Source organism: Argentina anserina, chromosome 3 (genome assembly GCF_933775445.1).
Source record: "Argentina anserina chromosome 3, drPotAnse1.1, whole genome shotgun sequence".
Lineage (NCBI taxonomy): Eukaryota > Viridiplantae > Streptophyta > Magnoliopsida > Rosales > Rosaceae > Argentina > Argentina anserina.
Window position 1 is genome coordinate 25,218,809 of NC_065874.1, and position 15,261 is coordinate 25,234,069.

Genomic DNA, 15,261 nt, shown 5'->3' on the forward strand with positions numbered 1-15,261 from the left:
TGTGCCTGCAACCGCTGCACCTTATGGAATCTATTTTTTGTCGCTTATGACTGGAGTGACGAAATGAGTTTGACTCGAATGAGGAAAAACATATTTACGGTGAGAACTTTCATATTATGTTATTTACGAGACAGAGTAAGAGTGTCACAACCCTGAAATTTCAAGTGATAAACTTGAAATCGAAGCCATGCAAAACTCTAAAACAATCTCAAAAATATTGAAATCATCTCATAGTCACAGCGTATCGCAACTGAGTTCATAGTAGTCTCAGTCGATTTGATTATTACAAAACCAGTTTAAACTCAAGCATTATAACAAATGGAAATGTATAATTCTTTCAATCCTCACCACAAATAGAAATAATAAACTTCGAAATTCTTCTAATTCTGCTAATCCACACCTGCAGAACTATCCCCTACACCATCGAATAGGTGCACCGGGATTATAAACACAAACCCGATAAGTTTTACAGCTCGTATGAGTAAATCAACAGTATAACACACATAGTAAACAAAAGAAGATACATATGACATTTAAATATAAATGCACTCATAAGACACATGACGGCCCATCTGGATGTCTAATAATATCTGAAAATATGTGTACTCATGAGACATTGGGCAACCAATCTGTTTATCCAAATTACATTTATAATACGGGTACTCATATGTTACCCTCATGTAGTACGTCGCCAGATACTGGGTAACCCATCTGCTACCCAATATCACAAAAATATGGGTACTCATGAGACCCATGTAACCCATCTGTTACCCCTCATGCAGTATACCGGCAGACAAACTAGAGCTCTAATTGAATCGTAACTATCACCCGGCCAAAGATTGGTTCTGATACTGCCATCACGTCTGAAGACAGGAAAAATGTTTTAACATGACTCAAAGTTAAAACCACGTACAATACAATCCTCACATGTTATCGTACAACAACCAAGCGATTCATGCTCAAATAAATTAAATATTGGTGCTATAATAAAATTCATTTGGAAATAAGAATGTGACAATATATAATATAACAACCCATATATATATATATATATATATCGTATTTACCATTTATATACATACATAACCCACTATATCATATACCATAATTCGGTCTTTTAAATAAAACGTAAATATGAATCACTGCCAAGGGTAGACTCGTCATAGTAAGATTTACTCACATTTACCATAGTCCATAATCACTAAAAACTTTTCAAAATCATTTATTAAAATAGCGTTTCACTTACCTATTAACCGTTGACGGTCAAGTTCACGAATTTAAACCAAAATATATTTTTTTTAAATAATTTTTATAAACTAGTGATGCAACGACTATGGTAACAAGTCAAACTAAATTTAATAATTATAACACTATTTCGATCATGATGATTATTGTGAGGTTTACTCACCTTATTTCCTGCGTGCAACTTCCACAACACTGAAAGTAATTCCCTCACTTGTTTCGTCGATCACCTAATAGCATGATAAAATACTTAGAAAACGATACGTAAAATATCAGGTGACGATTTCCTTACAGCTAAATGTTGTTCATAAAACACTGTTCACATAACATTGTTCGGGTTCACTGTTTACAAAACATTGTCCACAAACACTGTTCACATTTACTGTTCATGCGCCGCCACCATTTTCCGACCACCACCAATGACCACCAAATTTGACCATCACAATCTAAATGACATTCATAACAACTTTCTAGTTCACAACAAAGTATAAATCAAAGCTTAAAACTTTCAATTTTGGAATTTCCGTAAAATTCCAAGTCAAGAACCCTAGAATTGAAATTTCTTGGTTCGAGTTCTTACCCTTCGATTTAGCTCAAAACCTTTACAGGGGTTGTTGACGACGTTGAGGCAAGGAGTTTGAGACTGGTGGTGAATCCTAAACTCACCGGAGCTCGCCGAAAAATTGAAGAACACAACCGGGTCACCGACGGGTTTCCGGGTCGGCTTCCGGACTTCGATGCGTGGAAACCGGCGTACTACTCCACGATCCACCACACAGGGAGGCGTGCAAGGAGGAGACGAAGCGATCTGGGCTGGCCCAATCGCCTAAAACCGCTGGAGTCAGCCGGAAAAGTCGGGTCGGGTCGGCCGGATCCGGGTCGGGATAGAAAGAAATTTTTTACTCTAAATGGCGTACGTGCGGAGAGAAAGGGAGAGAAAAATAGGGGTATTACAAAGAGCTTGCAACATGTGTATGCGTTGACTAGCGACATTAGAGATTCGTCATATACGCAAGTTAAAGGTGAAAATTTTCTCTAAATAAGGTACTTTAGCATTCATTTTAGCATGGGGACAAGTTCATTATTTTTACCATGAGGCGAACGTTATGAACAAAAAATGTGACAACCAATGACATATGGTCAATGCCCTGAATATGTGAGGCTGAAAGCCTGACCCTGTATGCCCGATGGGCTGACCTTGTGTGGCTGAAAGGGCGACTTTGAGAGGCTGATAGCCCAATTTTTGTATGCCTGATAGGCCGACTTTGAGAGGCTAATAGCCTGATTATTTGTACGCCTGATGGGCCGATTTCGAAAGGCTGATAGCCTGATAGGCCGATTTTGAAAGGTTGATAACATGGTTCCACTAAAGTGGATGAAACCACGCATGTGTTTCTTTGCAATGTTGTTTTTGATTTTCTCATTGTGACGGTTGATACATATGCGGTGAGGGCATGTCATTATTTTCCTTTATCGTCTTGGATTTTTCGCACGACAAAGCAAAACAAGGGGGTATGTAAGATATAGAAAGCACCATGAGAAAAGGTGGGCAATGAGCGATTCCCCGTGGGTAAAAGAGGAGTGTTCGATGCAACCTAAGCTAGCTAAGGATATAAAAGTACCATCGACATCTTAATTGGAAACGAGGCTATATGGTTGTCGACCAGAGGTTTTTGTCATTCAAAGTCGTTGTTAATATTTTAGCCGTCCAAATGAGTTTTGGTGGTTCACGTCGTCGACGTATTAGTTGTTAACGAGGTTCCATATCCCGAAAGGGTCTCGAAGAGGGGTCACTGAATGGCATCTCAGGAGGAGTGAATTTTATTAGGTCCAAAAAAAAAAACAAAAGCACGAAATTAGAAAACGTGAAGGGAAATCGCCCGTCGAAAAAGAGGAAGTGTTTGTCAATATAAAATTCATCTACAGTACCCTTCAAAGTAGAACTGTTTTGTCAAAAGAATTGTCGACAATGTCTTCAAAGGGGAAAACAAGGAAAGCATTGTCGACGATGTTTGAGTTAAAAAAATGAAAAACTATGATTTAAAGTCGTCAATAGTACCTCTCAGAGAAATTGGACTTCGTGGAAAGAAACTTTGTCAATAGTTAAAAGAAAGGCCGGTGTGTGAAAGTTCTCGAGGGTGATGTATATGCTGATGGGGTTTGTAAGCTCGAGGGCGAGGTACATGTCGACGAATTTGTTAGCTCGATAGTAAGGTGCATGTCGACGAGGTTTTAGCTCAAGAGAAATGTACATGTCGACAAGGTCTTTAGATCTCGAAAACGCTATCGACTAGTTGTGGGGCACGAAAGTGCTGTCGACCGGTTTAGGAACACGAAAGCGTTGTCGAATATATCTTTAGAGCTCAAACGCACTGACGACGATATCTCTAGAGTTCAAATGCAATATCTAAAGGAGCTCAAAAGTGTTTATCGACTATATCTTAAGAGGAAAGACTCGCAAACATGGTCGCCAATCTCTTAATGAGAAGGGCTAAATTGAAAGACGTGGTCAATGCTATCATGCGCATTGTTGAAAGCCGCGTGAGTAAAAGTCTATCAATGGGTAAGAGAACTCCGACGAACAAATAATTTTTACGATGAAAAGCCATCGCCAACGTGGTGTATGCATGATTGAAACACATTTGGGAGGGGGCAAACTGATGCCACGGGAGAGCTGAGCATTGACCTAAAAGATTAACTAAGGTTAGAACATATTACTTTATATATTTTGCTACTTGATGACATTTGCAGGAGAAAGAGTGGAACTTGAAAGTTTTCCCTTTGGACTCAGTCATCCAAAGAGAAAACTTGGGGGCATTGTGGGGGAAATAAATATGACAACTCCTCAATTAATGATGATCGAAGAAGAATTAATGAGAGCTGACATGAATGCTCAGTGTGAAGTTAATAAGAAACCGAAACGGTCGACGAATAAATATAATGTAACGGTCGGCAAGTGAGTGCAACATAGTTGTCGACGGATAAATGCTTGTCGGTGATTAATTGAGTGTAACTGACGAAAGTTAATAAGTCTGAAACTGTCAAAGAGTAAATGCTCACCGACCTAGCAACACCTATAAAATGGAGATGGAGGAGCCAAGGTAAGCATTCGATTACAATCTAGTATGAGCATATTAGAGCACAATACTGACTTGAGCGTCAGAGAGTCTTTTGTAGGTGCCCCCACCCCTCCCCTCCCCCACCCACTTGTTTTCATTCTTGGCAAATTTGTAATCGACACCAAGGCTGAAGTGATCAACCAAGTAAAGGGCGACGAAGAAAGTGCAGGCAACGCCAGGTCAAGTCAACGGGCATTTGAAGGTTCTAGACGATTCCTGATCTGTTTCCGCTCTAGTCCACATTTAATTGGAGGTCGAAGTCAATGACGAGATTATACCCTCCAACAATGGTTTCCATGGGTACCAAAGGAGCACCACATTAACAGTACTAGATGACTTCGACTATATTTAGAGCTCATCATTTAACTTGTTACTTAAGTTACTGGCATGTAAATATGTCACCCGTGTCTTTTCTTACCTTTATGTGTGCAAATTATTCTTGGCAAACTAGTGCATTTGTACACCACCACCCCCCCCCCCCCCCCCCCCCCCCCCCCGAAAACACTGGGCAACCTTCGACATGTCTCCTCTTCTTTTTTCCTTTCACATTCGACATGCCCCAAAAAAAACAAAAGGAAATCACAAGACAATTTCCTCAAAAAGGGACTCCAATTGAATTTTCTCACACGCGTCTACAAACCTCACACGCACACAGAAACCCCACATCACATCACATCACATCGCATCATAGTCATACATGATACATCACGTCCACCATCATCACTCCTGAAAATGACCAAAACTCTCAAAGCCTTTGATGGTATAATGCTCCTTCCTCCTACTCCAAAACCCACCCACTTTCACTCTGAAATTTCCTTTACAAGTTTTCATTTTGTGTTATTTTTAGCCTCGAATAACTTCCCAATTTCTTAAAGTTTGTTCATTTAGTGCTTTCCATATCTGGGTTCACTGAGACCCACTTCCTCTGTTTTCATAATGTTCATTCAGTGCTTTTTGTTCCCCAATTGTAGATTCGAGACCTGTTCGTTAAAATTTTGATTATCCTCTTAAACTGTTTCTGGATTTTTTTTTTTTTTGCTCTGTGTACTTTGCAAAAGTTTTCGGCCGGTTAGTTTTGCATGAAGAACAGAGTATATTCCAGAGAAAATGCTCTGTTTTTGCTTTATGGGTTGAAATGTTAAATCTATTCCAAGCCCAGATTGGGTTATAACTTTGGTTCATTTTGTTGTTTCAGGGGTGGACTCAGTGAAGCCGGAAACAGGAGCCCACAAGCTGACTGTGGTCGGGAAAGTGGACCCATCAAAGCTCCGGGAGAAGCTAGCCGGAAAGCTGAAGAAGAAGGTGGACCTGATCTCGCCGCAACCCAAAAAGGAGAAGGAGAATTCGAAAGAGGACAACAGCAACAAGAAGCAGCCTGAGAAAGCAGCCAAGGACGACAAAAAACCCAAAGAGGTGAGTGAGGGACTGGTCCTCATTTTTGCTAACATGTGCTTGTCTTATTGTTCGCACCATATTACCTACGTCAATTTGGTTAATAGTTTATTCCTCTGTTTGTGTAGCCTCCGGTGACGACGGCGGTGTTCAAGCTTAATACGCATTGCCAGGGTTGCATTGATAAAATTTACAAGACAGTCACCAAGACCAAAGGTGAGGTTGTCATATCTCATTTGGGTTAATTTTGTTTTACTTGAAACTGCGGCGTTTTGTGGTGGTGAATTCGTGAGTATTGATATTTTGGGTTTTGGTTTTGGTGTGGTAGGGTTCCATGACATCAACATTGACAAGGAGAAGGAGTTGGTGATTGTGAAAGGAGCAATGGACATGAAGGCAGTGGCTGAGAGTCTCAAAGTGAGGCTGAAGAGGAATGTGGAGATTGTGCCACCCAAGAAGGACAAGGACAACAAGTAGAAATGGGAAGGCGGTGGCGGTGGCGGTGGCGGCGGGAATGGTGGAGGTGATAAAAAGAAGAACAAGGAGGAAGGAGGAGGGGAAGGTGGTAATGCCGGTGGCGGCGGAGGTGGGAAATTGGACAAGATGGATTTTCCGGCGGGGCAGCCAGGGTTTGGGCAGGTTCCTCCATATGGGGTTGTTTATGGGTATGACTATCCACCACCAATGTACATGGGGAATCAACTTCATGCACCTCAGATGTTCAGTGATGAGAACCCAAATGCTTGCTCAATTATGTGAATGTGATGATGAATGAATCAGCTACAGAATCAAAAGAGAAGTGTAAATAAGAGATTGGCTAGGCAGAGAGAGAGTAAACAAGAAAATGGTTTAATGGGTTTAGTTTTGTTCTGTGGGCTAGTCAAGCTAATATTTTGTTATGTATCCAACTCTTCATCAATGCTTTTGATCTAAATTAGTGTAATGGGATACTATGATGATGGTTAAATGTTAATTTGGGCATCGAGCCATGTGAATTTATATCTGAAAGCTTAGCAAATTGTGTCTGATATTGTTTCTTTCTAGCCATTGCTGTCTGTTATCGATTTATACTAGGCAAGTTGGAAGATGAGGATAAGCAGTTAAGCACTCAACATCTGTTGAAGGCAACCAAAAATGGGGGAAATTGTTGATGTGAGGTTTTGATGTGCAACTACTTGAACAAGGACATGTCATACCTCATCAAATACTCAGCATTTCAACACATGGTCGTGGGGTCAAAAATTAACAGAGGTATATGATCTGGAAAGATTCTTGACACAAATTTGTTTAGAAGGATATTGTTATGGAGTTGTTCATTGGAATAAAAATGAACAAGGGGGGTTATTATAAGTCATGGGTTGTGCTCAATTTTGTGAGCACATTGGTTTGGTTTGATTGATTATTTTTCTGGCCTGTATTTTCTATGATTCCAATATTTCATAACAAAGTATTTAGGTACTATGTGATACAACTAAGGCGGGGAGTACCATTTTGAATTCTCACCAATTCTCTTGTATCCAAGATTCCTAAAAATTTCAATTATTATGTATTTGCAATGCTGATGTAGCATATTTTCATGTCAAAATATGGATTTTGACTTGTGTCCAAGTCACACTATATTATAGCAGCTACAATCCACGATTTTCCCTCAAAAAATAAAAAATATAGGTTTGCATGCAATTGATCTAGCAAACACCACTCAAAATGTACCCATTGAAATTTCATTTCATTCCACATCTATGCCAAGTTACCGAGCTTATTGAATTGGTATAAAGGTTGCTTGGAGTTGCTTCTACTCAACTACACATATCTATAAGATCATTATACAAGTCAAAAATGTATGAGAATTAATTATGCATGCATAAAATTGTGTGGTATAATCATGAGTAATTATTATGTGTACCCGGAACATCACGTGACACTGTTATGTGGTGTGCCCAGTTAATTATATTCCTCTATGGTGTAGTAAACATGTACGCGGTAAAAAAATATTATTTAAATATGAATGACCAATCAAAAACAAACACAATTAAAAATGAATCAATAACATTAAAGGTGTACGCCACATAAACTATGTACCGGGTATATATAATATATATTTTTCTAATGATCCCCACAAATTGCTTTTCCTAATCAATCAAGCTGGACCCAAAGAATTCAAATTGTTTCTTTCATAACTATCTTCAAACTAGAATTGAAGTCACTAAAATGAGTGCTAATAGTTACTCTTTGATCTTGACGAATGAGTGCTAAAAATGATCATAAATGAAGAAGAAATATTTTAACTTTTTAAACTAAGACAGAGACTATTTGATTGTGTTATCACAAGAAATCATCTCTACTTGTAGAGGTGGCAAATGGCTCGAAAAGCCCAAGCCCGGCACGGCCCGAGACCATTAGCGGTCCAGCCCGGCACGAGCTCGTTAATGTAATGGCCGGGCCGAGATATTTGAACCCATGGGCCCGGCCCGGCTCGATCCCATTTTGAGACTAGCACGGCCCGAACACGATAAATTCATGGGCCGACCCGTTAAACACATAATTTTATATTATTTATATAAATATTTAAACAATTATCATTATTATACTTGAATATTATAACTTTTAAATTAAAATGTCTTGATTATTTTATTATTTTAACTACAATATTTTATAAATATTATCAAAGTAGTGAAGAAAACGCCATTGTTTTGACATACATAACGTTTTAAAAATATAATTATATAATACGTTGTAGTATTTTATTATTCTAAATAGCTATATAAAATAAATATTCTAATTACATAATATTGTAATTGTGTTTTAAAGCTAATGGGCCGGCCCCGCCCGATATATGTATGAGCTATGGACCGGGTCGGACTTGATGTTTAAATAAATGGGCCGGCCCGAGCTCGACACGATAAATAAATAGACCAGCACAAGCATAATTTTGACCCATAAAATGGACAATTTGCAGATACTACTTGTAACCAAAAAGAAAATAAAAAGAAATCATCTCTACAGTTCTGGTTAATTTTTACAGAACAACTATGAAGTAGTAAATACCGATTGAAGTGATTCCACATGCAAAAATCGTGCACAAGTTTCAAAGTCCGTACATACAGTCGGACTTGACGTACCAGATTCCCATAGTAACTCTCCTGATCTCCTCCTCCATTTCACCAGCTCGGACGGCCGGGCCGGGGCGGATCATGCTCCTGTCGAGTCGGGTTGTCCTTTACTATAAGCCGCGACGAACAAAGCACTGTGATTGAAGGAAAGGTAGAGTGGTCTGAGTTGTGAGCAGCAGAGCCTGAGACTACACTGAAGGCCACTGTGGGACAATCAGAGAGGGCAGAAGTGGCTTAAAGGCTCCTTGTCCGTACCCTTAAAACTTGTCTGTCCCAAAATTAGTATAGTATTGTTGAGGACCAGCCATGCAATGCCGTAGCCTCTCTTGCTCTATTTTGCTATATAATAGTGGATGGGTGTTTGTGGGGAAGGGAAGGGAAGGAAAAATATTACGGAAATAAATTTGCCAATCACTTTTGATCATTTTATGTTCATGATTATAAACTTATGTCATGTGTCTAATTGCTTAATTATTATCTAAATATGAGTTGAGAAAAAACACATTGTATGAATTTAGAATAGTGATACAAAATAAACAAATGAAGAGTGATCCACCCATTTACTTCTAAAGTACCACTGTACCCATGGTTAGTGGCCATCGGAGACATTGCAGACATGCCCTCTCTAATATAGTACTACCCATCTGCCCGCAAGACAAATGCACCAAACTCACATTAATATCCTCCAAACAAAGCCCTTGCTTTTGTTTTGTTTTGTTTTCTCTTTCATTTTTACCTTTTTACTTTTGTAGTGCAGTTAGAGTGGAAGAGAAAACCAATATGGGTTTCATCTTGGCTTGATGGGCGTAGCTGATGGGATATGATCTTTTAATTTACCTAATCAAGAAATCAATAATACAACTCCAGAATGATGCTCTTTTAGTATTTGGAGATGTTATCATTGATATATACAACAAGCAATTACTACGATTTTATTCGGATTATGATAGCCGTAGGTATGAAGTGTGTTCTCTTCTAATGATCAGGTAAATGATGCTTCTAGCTTTTGATGTGATTCTCCGGTTCACTTGTCATTTGTATAATTCGGTTATGTTGGTTGTCAAATTTAGTTTATATTATATAGAAATTCACAAAAGTACATACTTACCATAAAATATGTCACTAGTTATTCCCACAGGAGAATAAGTACTCAGGAGTAGTTGCATTTATAATACAATGAATAATTAGTACTTGATATAACCTAGCCGCCATCAGATATTTAATGTATTCCCTAAATTAAATCAAATAACTTGTTCATTGCACAATTCTTAAACAAAAGTTGTCCGACCCTTTAACTAATCTATCAATTACACAATTCCTAAACAAAAGTTGTTCGACCCTTTAATCAATTACTTCAAACAAAAGTTGTCCGACTCTTTAACCAATTACTTCTACTTTGTCGATTACACAATTCCTAAATAAAAGTTATCCGCCTCGTTAACTAAGCACTTCAAACAAAAGCTGGTCATCTTTTAACCAATTACTTTTGCTTTGTAAATTACACAATTCCTAAATAAAAGTTGTCCGACCCTTTAATCAATCACTTATAGGAGTTGATCGGTAGGTATATCAATCTCATTTTTCCAATACCATGTACCAACCAACATATAATTGGTATGAAAAATTCACCATTAAACCAACTAATAACGTTGGTATACCAATTCATTGGTACAGTTGGTACGGTTGGTAATGAGCTTCTACCAATATGTTTATGGCTCAAAAATTTAAAGGTCAAATCCAAATATGTAATAGCAAATAACAACACAAATACAAAGTTTTATACAACTTCAACCAAATTACCAAGTACAAAGTCATAAATTAAACATGTCAAAGTCCAAATATTATAAATTTAACAATAATCTACGGTTGAAATATATTTTTAACAAAAAATATATTTATGGATATATATAATTTAAGAATATATATATTGTTTAGCAATGAGTTGTTATAATTGCAATGATAGCCTAGTGGTAGTTGGCTTCAACTTGTATGGAAGAAGACAAAGTTCAACTCACCATAGATGCATATATTAAAGTTTTTTTTTCATAAAACTTATATTTCGGTTGGTACAGTATACCATGGTACACGAAATATTTGTACCACCTACTAACCATTTTTTGAAGTATGGTACAATATACTATACCGAGTACAATGTACTAATTTGGTGGTATACCAATATATTTGGTACGGTTGGTATATGAATTGATTGGAATGAAATTGTGTATCATTACCACCCCTAATCACTCCTGCTTTGGTAGGCCCTCTTAATAAGTGTATTCCCTTTATTAACAGAAACACATTAAAAATTTAGAGCCATACATAGAGCTAAAACATTATAATATTTCCCGAGTTAAAATGAAAATATATATGTTACAGGAATACATGGTCTCGAAGATTACTCATAATCTTATATTAGTTCCTAAATGGAGTTGAAGGAGACCGAGAGTATGGTGAATGTTAATTTTTACCTAGTTGCTAGCTAGGTGGAAGCCACAGTTAGAATTAATACATTTAAGAATTTTCGGTATATTATAACATTCCATTCCAGGTCACGAGCTGCCATCGATCAACCCATGTATGTGTCATCATCCCTATATACATTTGTAATTACCATACATGCCATGGCTAACCATACATCTGATCGATTCGTGCGTGCCTCTGAGAAAGAGACATGAAGCTTCACAGCCCCTACGTGAGCAAAAAGCCAAAAGGAAAACTTTCTTGGAACGCTTCTTACCTGGGAAAATCATAGGGAGACACTAAATAGTGTTCGTATAAACAAATTTAATTAAAAAATTAATCTCAAAATATAATAATAATTATTAGATTTTAGAAATTTAGATTTAAATGGTGTGGAGTTTGAACTCAACTACACTTTTCTTTATTTCCTTTTCTTTCAAGCAAGAAAATTAGATTGTGAAATTACAACGTTATGAGAGATGAAAATTTGTTGCATTGTTAAGGTATTTCATTTAATTTGTCGAAAGATCGATGTCACTAAGAGCCGCAATATTATTAATTAAGAGAATGTTAACTTATTGAAAAACTTAGATAGTATCTGTAGTTTTTCACTATTGTATATTGTGAAACCGGTATTAAAAGCTAATGCTCTGCTGATTTCCCTTTCAAGTATGTCGAGAGTATGAGAATTTATCAATTCACGTAATGTGTTTGCATGACACAAGGTTCTGATCAATCATAATTTGCAAACTAATCTGACAAAAATTTCGTATTCAAGTTTTTTTTTTCCTTTTAGAGAAACTGCATATTTTTTTCTTGATCAAAAACACATATGTCGGTGCCGAAATCTAAATAATCAATTGAAAAGATTTTAGAACTTTGAGTATGAAGATCCTAATTTCGACCAACTTAAGAATATTCATCAACAACGTACCTCACAAGTAGTCCATTAACCTCAACAAGATAATATTGTCTATTATCACACTACTAGCTATTGGAGCAATGGGCACGGACTCATTGGGGACGAAATTGATTCCGTTCCCATATGACATTAATGGGGACGATATAATTGTTCCGTTCTAATTTCAGATGTTGCGACAGTAACCGTCTCCGCTTAAACGTTTTATATAAGCATCGTGAATAATAACAAGATAGTGAAGGAACAAAGCGAAGGAACCCACAATGTCCGTCCCCATATAATACAGTTTGTAATATTATTGGGCTCCTCTTTTCCACAAAGAAAGAAAAGAGCCAAACACTAGGCTTCTGTCCGTCCCCATATAGCTCTTATTTTAAAAAAAAATTGATACAGGTTTTCATTAGGGGGCAAGAGCCCAGAAACACAGCCAAACAACAAGGTAGCTTTCTTCATCTGATTTGCTGCAGCAATGACTCCAATGAGCGCAAATACAATCAATTAGTCGAGTTGTCCACCCCCCTTATTCCTCCGATTTGCAGATTTTACCAGATTTCTGAAGAATTCGATAGGTAAGTTCTTACTTAAGAAAATTCAATTTGATTAAATTTAGAGGTTGCTTGATTGGTAGAGAGAGTACATATGGGCGTAAAGCTGTGATCTTGTTTTAATTTGCTCAAGTTTTTGTTTCTTTGGTTTGTTTAAATTTATATTCATTTCGATTATGTGCGTTTGTTTTGAGTTTACTCACTTGTTGTGGGGATTTTGTATCCTCGTTGATTATTGGTGAGGCATCCAACCAATAGATACTCAACCGATGAACAGAACCAAAGACAACAATTATCAGAAACAAACGAAATTGATATAAGGATTTTGATTTGTATCTGTAGCAATTTACAGTTTAGCCAACAAAAAGGTTGGAAATACTATCACACTAAGCTCTCAGTGCCAGACTACAAGTGAGACTCCAAGAACACTATATCTCAACCAGAGAAAACTATCAACAACTCCAGATTTCTATAAGGAAATAGGGAGAGAACACCTTTTCATGGGGATGGGCATGGCAAGTTTCTGGATGAGTTTTTAATGGTTTATGAATGCTCCATGTTTACATATTTTAGTGAATGCTGCCTTAGTGGATTTGCTTTTCATCATAAATTGATTACTGCTTGTAGGCTTAGAAATTGTTTGGAGTTGATCAAATTTAGTGCCTTTTAGGATTTTGATTTGATATTTTGCTACTGTATTGCTAAGCTCTACCACTACTTAGCACAAGAATATATTTCATTTTTCTTCTAAAACAGAATACAATTTTTGATTTTCTGAAACCTGAGGATAGACCAAGTAACAATAAAAACTATGCCTTCAATCTATGTTGTTGACAAGTATGTATGTGCTATACCATAGACTTCTTTTAACCTTCAGGACTATTATTAGTGAATCAAGTTAGTATTTTATATTCATCCATGTTTTTCAGTTTTTCTATTTCATGTTCAACTTGTTTCTTACAGTATTGGGCTGGTAATAATCAAAGCTTATGTCTGACTAAACTTGTTTTCCACTTTGTTTGATGACTATATGAGAATTTTCATTAGTTTCCTCTGTTCAGTTTGTAATATATATATATATATATATGTATAACTTTAATGAAGTAATAGACTTGTAAAACATGTCTGAACTAATTTTCCAGCATGATGGAGAGCTACACTTTATTACTAAGCATATCAGTATCAGGTTTTGCATAAGTACATACCTATGCAGCAACTAAGTGTTGAAAACTAACTTTATTCAAATGACAAGTATCAAATGATGAACTTAATGACTGATTGACTGAATCCATATTCATTATTACATAGTACTAAGCAATTCATACAAATGTATCACACGTTCACATACATAATTTCATTAATGACCATAATGTGCAAATAATCACAACCATGTTGTAGAGCCTACAGTTGGGTAGTGGCCAAGTTCAGAAGTCTTGTTCTAAAAGAACCTTAAACTTAACTATTTGTGACATGTAGGTAGGTACTTATGGAAATATTAGATACCATAACTTTAATTCATGATGCATCACATTTGTTTTTAATTAAATTATCACATGTTTAGGTATGGTAAGGTAAGAGGAAACAATAAACTCACTTTAAAGCTAGTATGGTAATGTAAGAGGAAACAATAAGCTTGCTTTAAGACTTGGAGTTTTCTAAGGAACCTACATTAGCTCATCTATAAACAAGCCAATCACTTGACAACCCTAAATCCCAGGTTCAATATTATCAAGTATCAACACACTCCATGAATCAATTGGTATTAGCAAGCTTAGTCACCAACATAATAGAACCACACAACATACCTTGATTACCTTCACAATGTTTTCACCAACAGTATCAAGTTTATAAAGACGACAAATCTCTATATTCTGTATGGAAGTGCCGACAGTTAATATCTTCTAGATCGGTAAAATAATATACAGTAGATTCCAGTATAAAGTTCCAGGATGACTAATGGTAAGTAACTTTGGTATGGTAATGTAAGAGGAAGCAATAAGCTTGGAACTAAATCAGTTGATGAAAGGTGCTTCATTGTTCTATTGAAGGAGTTCTTAGGTGCCAATGTTTGACTTGGATGTCAGAATCTGCATTTTGAAATTGTATAATTTTACATTAAAGATATTGGTGTTTTCAAATATACTAATTTGGAGCAGAAAATTCATCCATATAATTTCTTTTGGTATGGTTTTGCAGGCCTCTCCTCATGGATAAAGAGTGGGTATTTCTTGATCGTAGAAGTGATGAATATATGACTGGATTACGTGCATTTATCAACAACTCCTTATCAGTTGCTAGTTTTGAGGGTAAACTTAAATGTCTGATAGAGCATTTTGTTAGAACGTCTATAAAATACCCTGAAAAACATCATCGTTAGTATAGAATAAGCAGGGATCGTTCAGTCCGGGGAATCAAAAGGGCCTCAACACTTATCATGTTATTGGGGGATTTGATTTGGATTCTAAAACTACAAC

At 36.8% G+C, this 15,261-nt stretch overlaps 1 pseudogene; it reads left to right on the forward strand.

Annotated features, from left to right (window-relative positions):
* Nucleotides 1-5,093: 5,093 nt before the first annotated feature.
* On the forward strand, nucleotides 5,094-6,720 carry LOC126787314 (heavy metal-associated isoprenylated plant protein 3-like; annotated as a pseudogene).
* Nucleotides 6,721-15,261: the final 8,541 nt, after the last annotated feature.